Below are 16,885 nucleotides of genomic sequence, written 5' to 3'. Positions count from 1 at the left end.
GGAATTGAAGTTCAGACATCATAAAGTTGCCAAAGTTGGGAAACATTGCATTCAAACTCCCAAAGGGAGTTTAACTCAAGAGTTAACTGGGTGTTTGTATGTTTGTTTTTGAAGACATTTCGCTTCTCCTCCAAGAAGTTACTTCAGCTCTCTTCAGAGCTGAATCTCAATAGACATTGTATTCAAAGAAAGAATATAGAAAAGAATTTGATCCTCATATGAAAAACAAGATTAAAAGTTATCCCAAACTATATCTTGTCTTTGGTTAAGTCCCCTCCAAAATCAAAGGTAATGGAAATGTCAAAAAACTTTTTCTTCACAAATACTAGAAATATTTCAATGTGTTTCATGAGAAGCAGTCACATATTTCCCACACAAGGTGCAAAAGGTAGCTTATATCTTTTTAAAAGAAAGAAGGCATGTTACAACATACAGTGTTATAATTAAAATCATCTCTTAACTGAAATCAAAGACCATATATATTCCCCAAATGTTTTTAAACTGCTTCTATGTAGATTTTGCTGTTGTTCCTGCATTCACTTTTTACATTTTCTAGGGTTTTATCATTGCAATTGTTTGTTTAAATAAAATATATAAATCAATTTTTTGGGGAGCACAGACTGGGGATGTAAAACTTGGAAACGATAGAATTTTATCTCTATGTTTAAAAGGGTATTTTAACAATTACTACTGAAGCACAAACATGTGGAATGCAGCATTTTCTAAAAAAATTCTACTTTTTAAAATTGATTGAATTGTTTACATATTATTATTATCATCCTTAAAATGAAAATATATCAGTTGGGTTGAATTTGCAGGAAGGCTTGTATTTTCTTTCTAAAAATCTGGAACACGTTTGCCCCCAAGTGGAAGTTTATAAAAATACTTGTTGTTACAAGACAGCTTTCTAAAAAAACATTCAGACACATTTCAAAAGCATTATCTCACGATATTAGCGACTATGTTTTATTTTATATTAGTTGTTATTAGCCCTCATTTATTTTATGCTATTACCTTATAATATCTGAATTAAGAATGCCAATCTTTATACATCAACAGTAGATATTATTGCCCAGTTTTAAATGGATTTAAATAAATAAATAAAATTGCCTCCTGCATTCTGAACTTTAAAAGGAAAACAAAGCCTTGCCCTGCCAACAAGCTACTTAAGGGCTGCATTACACAGAATTTATCCTTCAATTACTCAAATCCTAATTGCTCTGCTTGTAAGCAAGCCTCCTGGCGGTTTTAAACAAACCCAGGACTAATCTGGAAACATACCTTTTTAATTTTTAAAATCCTGCTTCTAAGGCAGCTTCTCTGCAGTGTGAATCAATATAAATGGGAGCCAGGCCCTATTCTACTCTTGCAAGCTTGAAACAAACGAAAAAAGAAGGGAAGATGTAAGAGGTTGAACTTTACTTGGGGCTGCCCCTGAAGAGTGTTCGGAGACTACAATTGGTCCAGAATGCGGCCGCGCGAGCGATATCGGGTGTACCTAGGTACACCCATGTCACACTTATTCTCCGCGAGCTGCACTGGCTTCCCATCGGTCTCCGAACACACTTCAAGGTGCTGGTTGTTACCTTTAAAGCCCTACATGGCTTGGGACCTGGATACCTATGGGACCGCCTCCTGCCACACATCTCCCAACGACCTATAAGATTGCACAGATTGGGCCTCCTTCGGGTACCGTCGACCGGACAATGCCGGTTGGCGACTACCCAGGGGAGGTCTTTCTCTGTTGTTGCCCCGGCGCTGTGGAACGATCTTCCCGCAGAGATCCAGACCCTTCCCACTCTCCTGGCCTTCCGTAAAGCCACTAAAACCTGGCTGTTCCGGCAGGCCTGGGGCTGTTGACCCCAAAATATGGTTCAGCCCCACTCAAAATGGAGTGCATGATGTGTTTTTTAAATCTATCTTTTCTTTCTTCTCCTTTTTTTGATTTATTGTATTGTTAGCCGCCCGGAGTCCCACGGGATTGGGCGGCATACAAATGTTATAAAACTTCAAACTTCAAACTTTGCAATTGTACCAGTCTGAGCTTCCTTGTTAGTGGTGGTTCTTAGTAGTGCTATAATATTTGATTGACAGGTTTCCTAGTTCATAGATCCTTATCATGCTTTTAACTTTTTAAGCTTTTAATGAAGAGCCGAGGTGGCGCAGTGGTTAAATGCAGCACTGCAGGCTACTTCAGCTGACTGCAGTTCTGCAGTTCGGCTGTTCAAATCTCTCCGGCTCAGGGTTGACTCAGCCTTCCATCCTTCCGAGGTGGGTAAAATGAGGACCCGGATTGTTGTTGGGGGCAATATGCTGACTCTGTAAACCGCTTAGAGAGGGCTGAAAGCCCTATGAAGCGGTATATAAGTCTAACTGCTATTGCTATTGCTAACTTCTTTCTGTTTCAACGTTGCAAAAAAGCCCAAACCTTCCTAAAACTGATCCTTCACCAGTCAAAAAATAGGACTGGTTTCTTTTCCCTAAGTATTAATAAAAATTTTCCCAGGATGCAGTGGTTGAGATCTTCTATTAATTCTTGGTTCAATGTATTTTCCTTGGGTAAAATAGTCCTTAGATAATTGGCAATAAATGAAGTTGCATTCTCTATCTAGAGGGGGGAAAGGCTTCTTGCAGATCCATTTTCTATCAACATAGGAAGTTAGTTTTTCTAACCATAATGCCTTTTCTCCACGAAACCAGACAGTGCTTATCCTCAGCATTATTTCACATTCTCAAGAAAATTGCTTCTCTGCATCATTAGATTATAAGGTTTTTTTAAAAAAAATAACTATGTTCCTTCCTTGATTATTGGGTAGGAAAGCAGAGAAGGAACATCTTAAATGACAATAATCATTTTCTTTTTCATCCATACTTCTGTGGCCTTCAGAACTAATTATTCCTGTATGGAAATTATTGCTTTTAAAGATCCATTTATATGAAATGGATAAGGCATCTCATCAGAGAAATAGCGAAACACAAACTTAACAAAACAATTTAGTATCAGCGCTTCCCAAACTGCTTTTTTCCCCCTTTACCCAAAACCACTTATCAGAAACTTCTTTTTACCCAATGTAGGTAAAATGCTTTTCAAAATGCATTTGAATGCCCATGTTGTGATTGGGTTGTAATGAGTTTGTATGTCTTTGCCTAAAACAAAAAAAAACTTTTAGCCAATTTTGGATAATTTACTCACATTTGGGAAATATGTGTTTAAAGCAATAGATGATATCAAATCAAGAAAATGTACTTTTCTATCTATCATGTGGAGAAATATATTAGAATTAGGTGGCTTATACATTCAAATAAATATCACTGAATTCTATGATAAATTGGATAATCGAGGGGAAGGAATACAATAATAGGATTTAGATTAGAAAGCTGGAGACCAAGAATTCTAGTCCTGTCTTAACCATTAAAGGTTACCCTTACCATGAAGCCAGCCCAACTCACCCAACAGCTTTGTTGTTGCGGGGAAAATAAAAGGAGGAAGTGTATTGGATACGTTCACTATCTTGAGTTATTTGTAAAAATGATTATCATACAGTTGGGGCCCTTTTTCTGGATAAGTATAGAACATTAACCTGTTTTTGATAGTCTACGATCAAAGATGGTATAGGAAAATTTATATTTTTTGGAAAATAAAATTAGTCCTCATCAGATATCATTATTTAAATGTAGCCACCGTGAATTTTAAACTTGTGTAATAGTGAATTCCCTATTCCCAGATTAGACTCCCAGAGACTCCCAGAGACCTATTAGATCGCATAGACTAGGCCTCCTCCGGATTCCATCTGCCGGTCAATGTCGGCTGGCGACTCCCCGGGGGAGGGCCTTCTCTGTTGCTGCTCCGGCCCTATAGAACGATCTCCCCATTGAGATCCGGACCCTTACTACCCTCCCGGCCTTCCGCAAAGCTACCAGACCTGGCTGTTCCGGCAGGCCTGGGGCTGTTGATTTATCCAGTCCCATCCTAAGTCATGAATGTTGCTGAATTTTTAATTGTTCTTTTTAATTTTTTTATATCCCCCCTTCCCTTTTTATTTGTAAGCCGCGCTGAGTCTTCCCAGAGTGGGCGGCATACAAACTAATTAAATAATAAATGAATAAATAATAAATAATAGACTGCTCCAGTCCATCTTCTATGAATTCTGTATACTTATTAGCAAAGTTGTTCCACCTGATTTTAAAGGGAATTTTTGAACCTGGAATAGTAGGAACGTTTCGCCAAAGGAAGCATTCTAAGCCCTCCAATATAACTTGTTCCCCACTGCCATTTCAATCAATATATAATTATTAATATGAAAAGCAGGGCAAATAAACATGTAGCAAGCTGTTAGGGTTGTGCCTCACAGGCAGATTGTATGTAATTTTTTTTTTGTCTTCAATTTTTTACCTCTTCTTAAAAAGACCCCCCCAAAAAAGGAGCAATTAAGTTATTCAGCAGAGCATTTCTGTTGCTGTGGTAAACATCCAGTTATGCAAGCAATGTCATTTTTCAGTCTCTAGCCTAGAGACGAGGGACCCATCAAGTGTTTACATGCTTAGATGATCAGATTTTTAACTTCATGGCCTCTAATTAACAACGCACGACACAGTTATGTGCTTGTGAGACTTTATAAAGGGATAGGAAAGCTTTAAGAGCACAGTTGTCCAATTAGGTGCTCCAATTTAGGGGGAAAAAAACATCATAATTTTCATGTGGCAGCCTTGGTTTTTCATTTAGTAAAATAGTTTAATTAGCTCAATTCATTAAATTTATTTGGATGCTTTTATACAACCATACATATATACATGCAAGCAATCACCAATAAATGAAATCACAAAGAAGCTACTGAAGATTAACACACATTATTAGATGCCATTCCTTTTCTGATACTGTCATGACAGGTGAGCGTGGTTTTCTTAGAAGGCGACAGAATGATACAGAAATGTATTTAATTTCAATAAAAAGCATTTGTGTAAAAATTACACAAGAAGGAACGCTGAAAAGTGAATTATGTGGGCTTCCTTACATTTTCTGTCATCATCTCACAGATAAGATATTTAGGATATTTATGTAAAGATCCATAAATCTCACTGGTAACATAGACCTCAATTTTCCAAGAATGCTTGGACAGCTTTGTGGCATAAAAATAGCTTCTATGCCGAAGTTGTAAACTGGTAAGTAAGAATAATGACAAATATTAAGATGATAGGGGCTATTACAGCTTTCAGACCAGCTTCTTATATATACAGTTGAAAGCCTTAGTAAATATTCATTGGTTGGACCAAATTAACCGTGCTTAGACGATCTAGTGAAATCAATGGAAATTATTGGCCATAACACATTTTCCATTTATTCTAATGGATATTCATTATTTTGTCTAGGAGATGCTTTTATCCTTTGGGTTCTGCCTTGGCATGGCTGACTGTATTATACGTTTTAGTCCTATGCTAGTGTTGCATTTTTAAGATTTGAAAATAGTAGCTTAAGATATTTAATTTCCCGCTTAAACTGTCTCTGCCCATTCCCCAACCCACCTTTCCACCTTTTCTTCTTTAACTGTGGCATTGGTTGAAATCACAGGATCTACAGAGGCTTTCATTGGCAGATCATACAGAATCAATAATATTAAACTGTATTTAAGTATGCTGGGTCTTTTTCAAAGTTGTCTGAAACCAAAATAATTTTTTAAAGATCAATTAATTAGCCACTGTGGCCTAGTGGTTTTAAGGCACCAGGCTAGAAGCCAGGAGTTCTAGTTCTGCCTTAGGCATGAAAACCAGCCAGGTGACTTTGGGCCCCGTTACTGTCTCTCAGGGGTGGGTTTCTCGCCCCGTTCCAACCGATTCGGTTGGAACGGGGCCGGTGGCGTCCTCGTGCACGTGTGCGGTGCACGCATGCGTACTAGCATCTGCGCGACGCTCCAGCTGCTCCTGGAGGATCGCGCAGGCGCTGTATGCGTCCTGTGCATGCGTGGAAGCGCAGAACTCGTCAAAACCGTGTAAGGACCGCGGGCGGGCGGGCGTGCCCTTCGCCGTTCCCGGAAGTTACTTACTTCCGGGTTCGCCGACCAACCAGTTCGCAGGGACCGCCACGAACCGGTTGAAACCCACCCCTGCTGTCTCTCAGCCAAACTCACGTAGGGTGGATGCTGTGGAGAAAATAAGAGGAAGGAGTGTTACGTATCTTTCCCCAAAATAAGCCTTTGGCCTTATTTTCGAGGAGGTCTTATTATTTTTGAGGTATAGCAGGCAACGAGCGTGGTCACCTCATGGCTACTGTGTTGCAATATTTTCAGGGAGGCTTATTTTAGCCCATGCGCTCAAAAGCCCGATTAAACAAATAAACAGAATTTAATTATTCACTGATTCCATTTTGTTGCTACCCAGTTCCAACTGACATTGTGTTGTTAATGTATCTAACAAATGTGATCCGCCTCAGTGGCTGTCAGGGTTTTTCTTCAGCATTTCTTTTTTGTTTGCCACTCTTTCCTTCCTCCAACTTCGAATGCCTCATTTTATTAACATCAAAGGATAGCTAGCCTCTATTCAACCTCAATATCATGAAACAAATTCTCTCTCTCTCTCTCTCTCTCTCTCTCTCTCTCTCTCTCTCTCTCTCCCTCCCTCCCTCCCTCCCTCTCTCTCTCTCTCTCTCACACACACACACACACACAAACACACATTCTAATAGAGTAATTGGCTTATAGCTAGGTAGTAACATTCCATTGACAGAACATTTTCTCTTCCGGAGAGGCTTCATGAGTGGAAAGAGATGATTGTTGAGGCATTCCTTCCGTTCATTCCGTTTTTTGATTGAGGAATTGTTGAGATAGTGTTCAAAGTTTCTTTTTTTTTTCACCTCCCACTTATTGTATTTTTCGGAGTATAAGACGCCCCGGAGTATAAGACGCACTGGAGTATAAGATGCACCAAAAATTTTAAGAGACAAATTAAAAAAAAAGTTTTTGCACTCTGCAGACCTCCCAAAAACGGCCCGTTTTTTGCAAAAACAGGCTCATTTTTGCCCAAAAAAGGGCATGCATAGCCTTTAGGAGGGCTGGAGGGGCAAAAATTGAGCAAAAAATAGCCCATTTTTCACTCATTTCTGCCCTCCCCAGCCCCCAGGAGTACTTTGGAAGCCTCCTAAAGGCAATGCATTGCCATTTTGGTGAAGGGGGTGGGGTTTCGGGAGATCAAAAATGCTGTGTTCAGTGGTATAAAAATATGGTATTTGCTACTGTTTTTCACAACTGGAATTGTTTATGGGGTGTGAATATAATATGGTTCTTTCTAGGCATGTATATCCAACCTAGTCAAGGATACTTTTGTGACCACAGTGAGCTTCTAAGACTTTCACTTTTTGTTAAACCAGTGGCTGTATCTCCAATATGATACATAACAGGCTGGAGTACTGCAATGTGCTCTACATGGGGCTGCCCTTGAAGAGTATTCGGCGACTTCAGCTAGTCCAGAATGCGGCCGCACGAGCGATTGTGGGTGCGCCTTGCTTCACCCACATAACACCTATCCTCCGCGAGCTGCACTGGCTACCTGTCGATCTCCGGGTGCGCTTCAAGGTGCTACTTGTCACCCATAAAGCCCTACATGGTAGTGGATCTGGGTACTTGAGAGACCGCCTACTGCCAATTACCTCCACACGACCTATTAGATCTCATCGATTAGGCCTCCTCCGAGTTCCATCTGCCGGTCAATGCCGACTGGCAACTACGCGGAGGAGAGCCTTCTCGGTGGCAGCTCCGACCCTATGGAACGATCTCCCCGTGAAGATTCATACCCTCACCACCCTCCAGACCTTCCGCACAGCCCTCAGAATCTGGCTATCCCGTCAGGCCTGGGGCTAAGACTGTAACCCGCCCGAATGGTATGAATGTTGTGGTTTTTTAATTATGTATTGTCTTATATGTTAAAAGTTTGTCTCCCACTCCCCTTGGGTTGTGAGCTGCCCTGAGTCCCCCCAGGGAAAAGGGCGGCATATAAATAAACTTCATATCCAAATCCAAATAACAAGGTGTTCTAACCCCCACCTTGCCCATTCAGAAACGACAGCCAAACAAAGCTCGCAAAGGAATGTTTTTATCAGTCCCGGCTCTTGCTGGCTGCGAGCCCAAAATAAACACAGATAAAATGCTCTGGCAAAAGTCTCCACTCAAACTAATACAAAACAGGAGTACATAAATCAAGACACTTATCCAAATGCTTTTCTCAATGGTTGCACACAAATGGAGAACTTGACTAGAACAGGAACGGAATGGAATGGAACGTTGACTTCTGCCACCAGGGCATGGCACCATCCGTCTTTTATCCGCAGGAGGAGATCCTAACGAGCCACAGCTGCTCGTTATCCTCTCCTGCATGCATCCCGAAACAACTCACAGGAGGTTTCTGCCAAGTCACAACAACAAGGTATCAAGAAAGTAGTTAGTTGTGGCAAAGCCTTCCTAACAGGATGCCACTACATGAACGATTCGGATCTTTATTTAATTATGTTTTGGCTTTTGACACTAAAGGGATGAAAAATGAGCAGACAGGCTACAGAGTTAAAAATCCAAATGTAAGCCTTTTTCCCCAGAATGATGCAACATTATCTACCCAATTTCCGTTAAAAAATATTCCATTATATTGGAATTTATAATATGATGGAAGGGGAGGATTTTTTTTTTTTTTTTTTTTTTTAAGAATTTTTATTAGAATTTGTAGGCCGCCCTTTTCCCTGAGGGGACTCAGGGCGGCTCACACAAAAACTGGGAAGGGGGAATACAGACATTAGGACAAACATGTAATAAAATAGCAAGCAACATACATTCATCATTCGGGAGGGGTAACTATCCTATCCCCAGGCCTGACGGGCGAGCCAGTTCTTCAAGGCTATGCGGAAGGCTTGGACGGTGGAGAGGGTACGAATCTCCACGGGGAGCTCGTTCCAAAGGGTCGGGGCTACTGCTGAGAAGGCCCTCCTCCTTGTAGTTGCCAGCCGACATTGGCTGGCCGATGGAATACGGAGGAGGCCTAATCTATGGGATCTTATCGGTCGCAGGGATGTAATTGGCAGAAGGCGGTCTCTCAAGTATCCAGATCCACTGCCATGTAGGGCTTTATAAAATCAAACACTGTAATGTCATTTAATTTTCATCCTAGTCCAGGCTTTGGGTGGAGGGGGTATGAGCACCCAAAAAGTTGTGCACTAAAATACTAAACTGGTGGCCTTTCCTATTAATAGCCTGAAGATAAGGCTGTCGGAGAAGGAATATAGAGATGGAACAGCTAATATCACCTGTGACAGAGCTCAAAACCAGATTAGTAATTATAGCAAATAAATATGACAGTTGTGACACTGCAGTTAGAAATAACACAGTATCACAGATGGTAAGAAATAACAAAGGGGATCATAATCATAAAAGCCCTAAAATTGATACTGGCCCTTTAGGACATCTAGTCCAACCGTCTTCTCAGCACAGGAACAAAAACCAAAGCAGTCACAACAGATGCATGAATGGGTAAATGGGAAGCCAGCATTTCTGTGGGTAACTTAGAACTAATCTTGGTGTTAGGAAGGGTTTTATCCTCAATATCCAATCAGAAGTTGCCTTTTAGTAACTAAAACAGAAAAAGGGATGCGGTGGCTAAGACGCTGAGCTTGTCAATCAGAAAGGTCGGCAGTTCAGCGGTTCGAATCCCTAGTGCCGCATAACGGAAGGAGCTCCCGTTACTTCTGCCAACCTAGCAATTCAAAAGCATGTATGTTGACCTTATGACTGGTGGTCCAGCCCTGACCAGATTGAGTGCATGATGTGGTTTTTAATCTGTTTTCTCTGCTTTTTAATTTTTTAATTCTTTTTAAATGTATTTTCTGTAAGCCGCCCGGAGTCCTTCGGGATTGAGCAGCCTATAAATGTATTAAATACTTAAATGTAAAAATGCAAGTAGAAAAATAGGGACCACCTTTGGAGGGAAGGAAACAGTGTTCCGTGAGTTTAGTCATGCCGGCCACATGACCATGGAGATGTCTTCGGACAGTGCTGGCTCTTCGACTTTGTAAGAGAGATGAGCACTGCCCCCTAGAGTCAGGAGAGGAACCTTTACCTAACTAAAACCATCCTGAAGGTTATGTGACATATTTTCAGATATTTGAAGATGTCACCTATATAAGAGCCGAGGTGGCGCAGTGGTTAAATGCAGCACTGCAGGCTACTTCAGCTGACTGCAGTTCTGAAGTTCGACTGTTCAAATCTCACCGGCTCAGGGTTGACTTCCATCCTTCCGAGGTGGGTAAAATGAGGACCCGGATTGTTGTTGGGGGAGATATGCTGACTCTGTAAACCGCTTAGAGAGGGCTGAAAGCCCTAGGAAGCGGTATATAAGTCTAACTGCTATTGCTATTGCTATCTCCTCTCAGACTTCTAAGGCTAAACATTCTTAGCGCCTCTGCTGTATCTTTATACGACTTAGTTGCAAATTCCCTGGTGATCCTTGTCTTTCTCTGGACCTGTTCTATCTTGTTTATTTATTTATTTATTTTAAGAGTGTGGTTGTTGTAGAGTACAGTGCTTAAGGTAGGATCTGACCAGTGCAGGATAAAGCAAAACAATTCTTTCTTTGAGCTGGAAACTATTCTAAAGACAATGAAGTTGCAAGTTATAGAATCTTAGGATTGAATGGTTCTTTGGAGGTCTTCTACTCCAATTTTATGCTGAGGGCAGGAATTCCTGACCACCCCAAACCAATGGAAGTCCATTCATTGATTGAAAACTTCCAAGGCTAGAGCACCTTCAGCTTCAAGAAACAGGCTGTTTCACTGCTTTAGTAGCTTTCACAGTCATGGATTTGAGTTTGGATCCTCCTTTTTAACTTCCACTCATTAATTATTGTCTTAATCTTGGTAGGATTGCAGTCTTATCTTTCTCTTCTTTAGGCTACAGATACACAAATGCACAGTTGCTCACAAGATTTATGCGCTTAGCCTTTCATCATTTTTGTTGCTGTTCTTTGCAGTTCTTAGTTTCTTTATAATGTGGGGATCAGAACTGGACACAGTATTCCAGATACTGTTTGACCAGTGCAGCTTAGAGCAAAAGTATATCTTCTCGTGATTTCAACACTATAAGTCTCTTGATGCAGCCAAGGTTGCATTACATTTTTGCAGCTGCAGCATACTGGTGGAATATGCTTAATTTCTCTTAATCCTACTGCCAAACTAGGTACTTCCTATTATAGCAATAGCAATAGCAGTTAAACTTATATACCACTTCATAGGGCTTTCAGCCCTCTCTAAGCAGTTTACAGAGTCAGCATATCGCCCCCACAGTCTGGGTCCTCATTTCACCCACCTCGGAAGGATGGAAGGCTGAGTCAACCTTGAGCCGGTGAGATTAGAACCGCTGAACTGCAGATAACAGTCAGCTGAAGTGGCCTGCACCCTAACTACTGCGCCACCTTGGCTCTTATATACCTGTGCATCTACCAATGCAGAATCCTATATTTCTCACCACTGAACTGCATTTCATTGGGAAAGCCCATTGTTTCATACTGTCAAGATCCTATTGAAACCTGAAATTGTATTATACAATACAATTGTATTGTATTCAGAATTTGATGAACATCCTTTCCTAGTCTGAGACGTTATGAAAACGTTGACCACTTTTGGAGCCATCTGACTCAAATTCAGCACATCTTACTGAATTGGTTATTACTTTATTTTTATTTCCTTAAAGAATTCCCCCATCTCCATTTGATTTGTTCCCTAAGTTAAACCCTCACTCTTAAATTTCCTTCTGTTGTTTTCAGTAATTTTTTCTATCTCATTATTTTAAATATTATTGTTGCCTTCTAAAGTATTAGCCATTGATAAAAACAAATAAATAGATTTAGGCATATCACCCCTCTTGACTATGTTTCAAGCTTGTAGCCCTATGCTCTTTACAATAAAGGTATAAAGAGATTTGTAACTTGATATTGGTAGCTGTTTAGTTGTCTAAACCTTTAAGATGCACATCATGACAAGAATAAAATTATCAATAAGCAGCAATGTGAAGCAAGGTTATTCTATGAACTAGGACAGGCTCAACCCTGATTAGCTTCCAAATTGAGATGCAACAGAAGGGCCACAAATGTAAGATTATTGAAAGGCTGCAGAAGAAAACCCAGAACTGAACTGAATTGTAATTTTTTTTACCACAGCTTTTAAACAGTGCCCCTGCCGTAATCCCTTGTGTTGTTTCTCTTTGTGGTTCATTTTCCACAAATTCTCTTCACTGTCCCCACAGTGCCAATTACCTCCCAAAGACCCATTAGATCGCACAGGGTCGGCCTCCTCCGGGTTCCATCCACCAGCCAATGTCATCTGGCTACGACCCGGGGGAGGGCCTCCTCTGTTGCAGCTCCGGCCCTTTGGAACGAACTCCCCGCAGAGATTCGGACCCTCACCTCTCTCCAGGCCTTCCGAAAAGCCGTTAAAACCTGGCTGTGTCGGCAGGCCTGGGGTTGATGAGTTCCCCTCCCCTCTCGATTTGTGTGTCCGTTGGTTATTTTAAATGTTTGTTTTGTATTTGTATGTTCCCTTTCCCGTTTGAGTTGTTCGCCGCCCTGAGTCCCTATAGGGAATAGGGCGGCATATAAATAAAATAAAACTTCAAACTTCACAGGATCAAAATTGAAAAACCTCTACCCTTTCAATTAGCATCAGCAGATAATGGGAACTGGAGCTTCCAAATTATGACCGGATAGTTCCATTTCGGCACTGCTGTGTGCTCACAAAGTTTAGGAGAAGGACGGGAGCAGCACAAACAGCAACCATCACACGTTCTAAGACAGGGGTGTCAAACTGGATTTCTTCGAGGATTGTATCAGCATTGTAGTTCTCTGAAAACCAGCTGGGGGGAGGATGGGATGGACACCTCCTGCAGCACCCTGCCAGCCAAAATAGGGCACATGGGGCACACAAGGCCCACTTGTTCCCCATTTTCGGTCTGCATGGCCACCTGCAGCATTCTGCTGGCCAAAATGGGGTGCTGGGGGCCTTGTCCTGTTTTGACTGCCAGAGGCACCACGGGCCAGTCCTGCAAGCCAGATTTAAGCATCTCATGGGCCGAATCTGGCCCACGGGCCTTGAGTTTGACACTCCTGTTCTAGGACGTTTCCCCTCCAATCCTACCAGGAAAGGGCAAAAAAAGAGGAACGAAGAAGCAACCCTTTTATGTTGCAGTTCTAGACCCAAAATACTGGGGCTGTGATGGCGATCACTTTCACATCTTTCCAATAAAGATCCCTCTCACTGGAATCAGAGCATGTTCATACTCATGTGTTATGCCAATCAATCATATGATCTAGATAATACACTTAGATAGAGATATAAATAAGGTGAAAACTGTTAGTATGTGTATGATGAGAATAATGATGTTGATATGATGTTATTATTAGAAGATATTAAGAAGAAAATAAATAAGATGAACACTGTTAGTATGTGTATGATGAAAATAATGATGTTGATATGATATTATTATTAGAAGATATTAAGAAGAAAAATGGAGAGTTCCACAATGTTTAAATGCTCAATATATTATAATACGTAGGGAAATAATGTAAATATGAATATGAAAGATGTGGCAAAAGAGGAACATTGTTGCAGAGAAATGTTTGTACCCAGACGACACACTGCTTAAGGAAAGATAGAATGTTTAGTTTTGTAACTAAAAAATAATAAAACTCTTTTTTTAAAAAAAATATTTCCTTGGTATTTAGTCCTTCAGCATAGACCAGGTTAGAAACAGATTCCCAAAGTAATAAAGGAACATATTTTATTGATATAGGCTGTAGTAACAGAATCTTGAAAGCCTCTAAAATATTAATTTTAGAGAATTAATAGCTGGATAGGTTTCTTTTCTGTTCTGAAATCATGTTTTGCTAACATCTCTTCATAGTTTCTCCAAGGTCATCTCTATTATTCTCTATATTTGGTCAGGAACATGAGTCTTTCGTTTGTTTTTCTTTATTTCCTCTTTGTTTTGCCCTTTTACTTAGCCTTTTAGTTATTTAATTTAATTGTAGCTGTTTAGGGGACTCTGAGCCAACAAACTCACTGTAAAGTGGAATCTTGGGTCACAACCGTAAACTGTTCCAGGAGTTTGGTTGGCATCCAATTTGGTTGTGACCAGAAGCAAGACTGAGTGAGCATGTGTGCGCGCACAAAAAACAGTCAGGGAAGGGAAAATCGGTGTGGCAGGTAAAATCATTGCAGTTGTGTTTGATCACTATCTGAGGATGTGTTCAGGAACAGAGTGAAACATCTAGTGGATTTTTTGGTCGGCACCTGATTTGGTCGTGGTCAGAAATGTTTGTGACCCGAAGTCCCACTGTAATTTGCTCTCTATGTTTTTTTTCAGAAGACCTTTTTGATGTTGTGGCTAAATGAGATCCTTACTAAGCCCATTGCAGGATAATTTAATACTATAGTAATCCAGTTCACTACGGTGTTACTTTTGGAATTTTCTAGGCCAGATACCCCAAGAGGTCAGAACAGAGGAAGAAGCAAAAACAGCATTACTTTCCTAGGGAACAAACCCCCAAAAGGTCAACTTTGCTACTCAACATCCTGATTACCAAAACCTTGAGCATCTTTCTCAGATTTGACAGCACAGAATAATGAACCTCTCTCAACCCATTTGCATACTAGAAGATTCTAAAACAAGTTGACCTACAAGAAATAGAAGAAGCCTGCACCCCTAAAGGGCATCTAAAATAGCCTTCATGGACTCTTATGCCCACGGAAGGCATTTGTCTTCTATAGGGCCACTATATCATCCTACATACCCTTCTTTATTAAAGACCAGACATTTAAGTCATGTCAAAGTCAAAATGTCTTTTAGCAGAAAGGTGCAAGTATCAGCAAGCAGTTTTACATAGTTGTGTATAGTTGTCTAAATGATAGATCCCACTTTCAGGGACTTCGGTGTATATTTCTCTATGGAATGTCCTTTCTTTGCTGTTAGGAAATTATACATTGGATTCATTGAGAAGTTCCATTTTTTTAAGTGGACATGGGACATCCTACTCATTCAGGCACCAATTTTCAAAAATAAACTTTCAATTTAATGGGGAACACAAGAAAAAAAAAACCTTTTGTATTTAATTGTATATATTCTTTCTCTACCTATGTATGGTCAAATGTTGTTTCTTTAAGGTCTCCTCCTTACTAATTCTAAAACTGGGAAGAGTTATCTCTTCTTACAGGAAACCACCTCAAGAAGATCTAGCCCCACCACCAGAGCTTCTTGGTAGGAGATACCTTCTATGGCAGGGGTGTCAAACTCGTGGCCCGTGGGGCGGATGCGTCACCCCCTGGCCACGCCCACTCCCATTTTAGCAAAGGGGGGAAAGTTGTGATACGTCATGTGACAACAACGTCACGACCCAGGTTTGGCATCCCTGTGTCATATTTCTATGGTACAAAATTAATCTTGAGAGACCTCCTGCTGCCAATTGCCTCCAATAGACTGATCAGATCCCACAGATTAGGCCTCCTCCGAATTCCATCCGCCGGCCAATGACGACTGGCAACTACCCAGAGGAGAGCCTTCTCTGTGGCTGCTCCGACCCTCTGGAACGAGCTCCTCATGGAGATTCGAACCCTCACCACCCTCCAGGCCTTCCGCAAAGCCCTTAAAACCTGGCTGTTCCGACAGGCCTGGGGCTAAAGAGTTTTTGCCCCCCTCCTCGAATGGTATGGTTGTTGTGTGTTTTTAAATTGTGTATTGTTATGTTTCGTCTTTTTATCCCCTGTCTGTACCCCCTTCCCTGACCGAATTGTGAGCTGCCCTGAGTCGCCTTCGGGGAAAAGGGCGGCATATAAATGAAATAAATCCTAATCCTAATCTTCACAATAAGAGCGTTGAATTTTCAAGATGAATACATAAGGACTTGAGTCTTCCATATTCCCAAACAATATTCGTCCCATACAGTTGGCGACCTTCTTTAGAGATCCAGCAGATTTGGGTTTATAAACTGCTTTTTACATAAAACATGAACACTTTTTAAAAAAAAAAAAAAAAGCAAAGCGCTTTTTAAAAAAAAAACAAATCCTACCAGCGAGGATGATAGAAAAACACATCTACATTACTTTGGAATAATGAAAGTAAGACAATTGTAGACCAAGAACTCATCATTGATTTTCACTTCATTGCGCCCCTTGGTTAAGCCTGCTAATCTTACGAATAGCCAGTTTGAAAATAATGAAAAAAAGCATTATCTTTCTATGTGCATTTTGGAACACTCCGTTCTGAAGAACAGAGGTATCGTTAGAAAAGTTGTTCGTGTGTTACGCTCCCTCCCTCCCCAGCAAGATATTTCCCATATCAAAGTTCAGTGAGTAGATGGAATGTCCTCCTCAGTTTACCCTCATAGCCTTTCTAAAAATATCATAATCCCTAGCAAGACCCTATTTTAAGAGATTCATATTTGAGGGGTATATCCATGGGAGACTTATTTTTTGGCATGTGTGCATGTGTTCAGTTTCAGGTGGCTTTCATAGCTAGTACTGTGTACATTTTTATTCAGAGCTACTTCACACAGTCTAAAGGGGGACACTCCGGGATTTAAGGACCACAAGCTTAAAGATGTAGGGTATAGGAAAATGTTCTTTTAGAAACAGTAGTTTGTGCCTGAAATAATTCCTTTCAGCGGCCGTATACCATTTTCTCAGCTTATTGGATCTGATTTTATAAAACCCGAGCTGAGATTTTTCTCCAGGGACCTTTAATGAACTGCCACTTTCAATAAACGTTCATAGAAATTCTGCAGAAGGGAAACTCATATGAAAGACTTTTTATCTTCGCAAAATACTAAAAAAAAAAAAATAATGAAAAAATCTTCACCGGAAGACTAAACAAAA

At 40.7% G+C, this 16,885-nt stretch overlaps 1 protein-coding gene across 1 annotated transcript in view; it reads left to right on the top strand.

The window, feature by feature from the left end:
- Window positions 1-16,885, top strand: part of PRKG1 (protein kinase cGMP-dependent 1) — an 847,569-nt gene that overhangs the window by 790,738 nt on the left and 39,946 nt on the right. The window lies entirely within an intron of this gene.

This window comes from Thamnophis elegans, chromosome 15, assembly GCF_009769535.1.
Source record: "Thamnophis elegans isolate rThaEle1 chromosome 15, rThaEle1.pri, whole genome shotgun sequence".
Lineage (NCBI taxonomy): Eukaryota > Metazoa > Chordata > Lepidosauria > Squamata > Colubridae > Thamnophis > Thamnophis elegans.
Note: the sequence above shows the minus strand (reverse complement) of the source record. Positions and strands in the feature narration are given on the sequence as shown.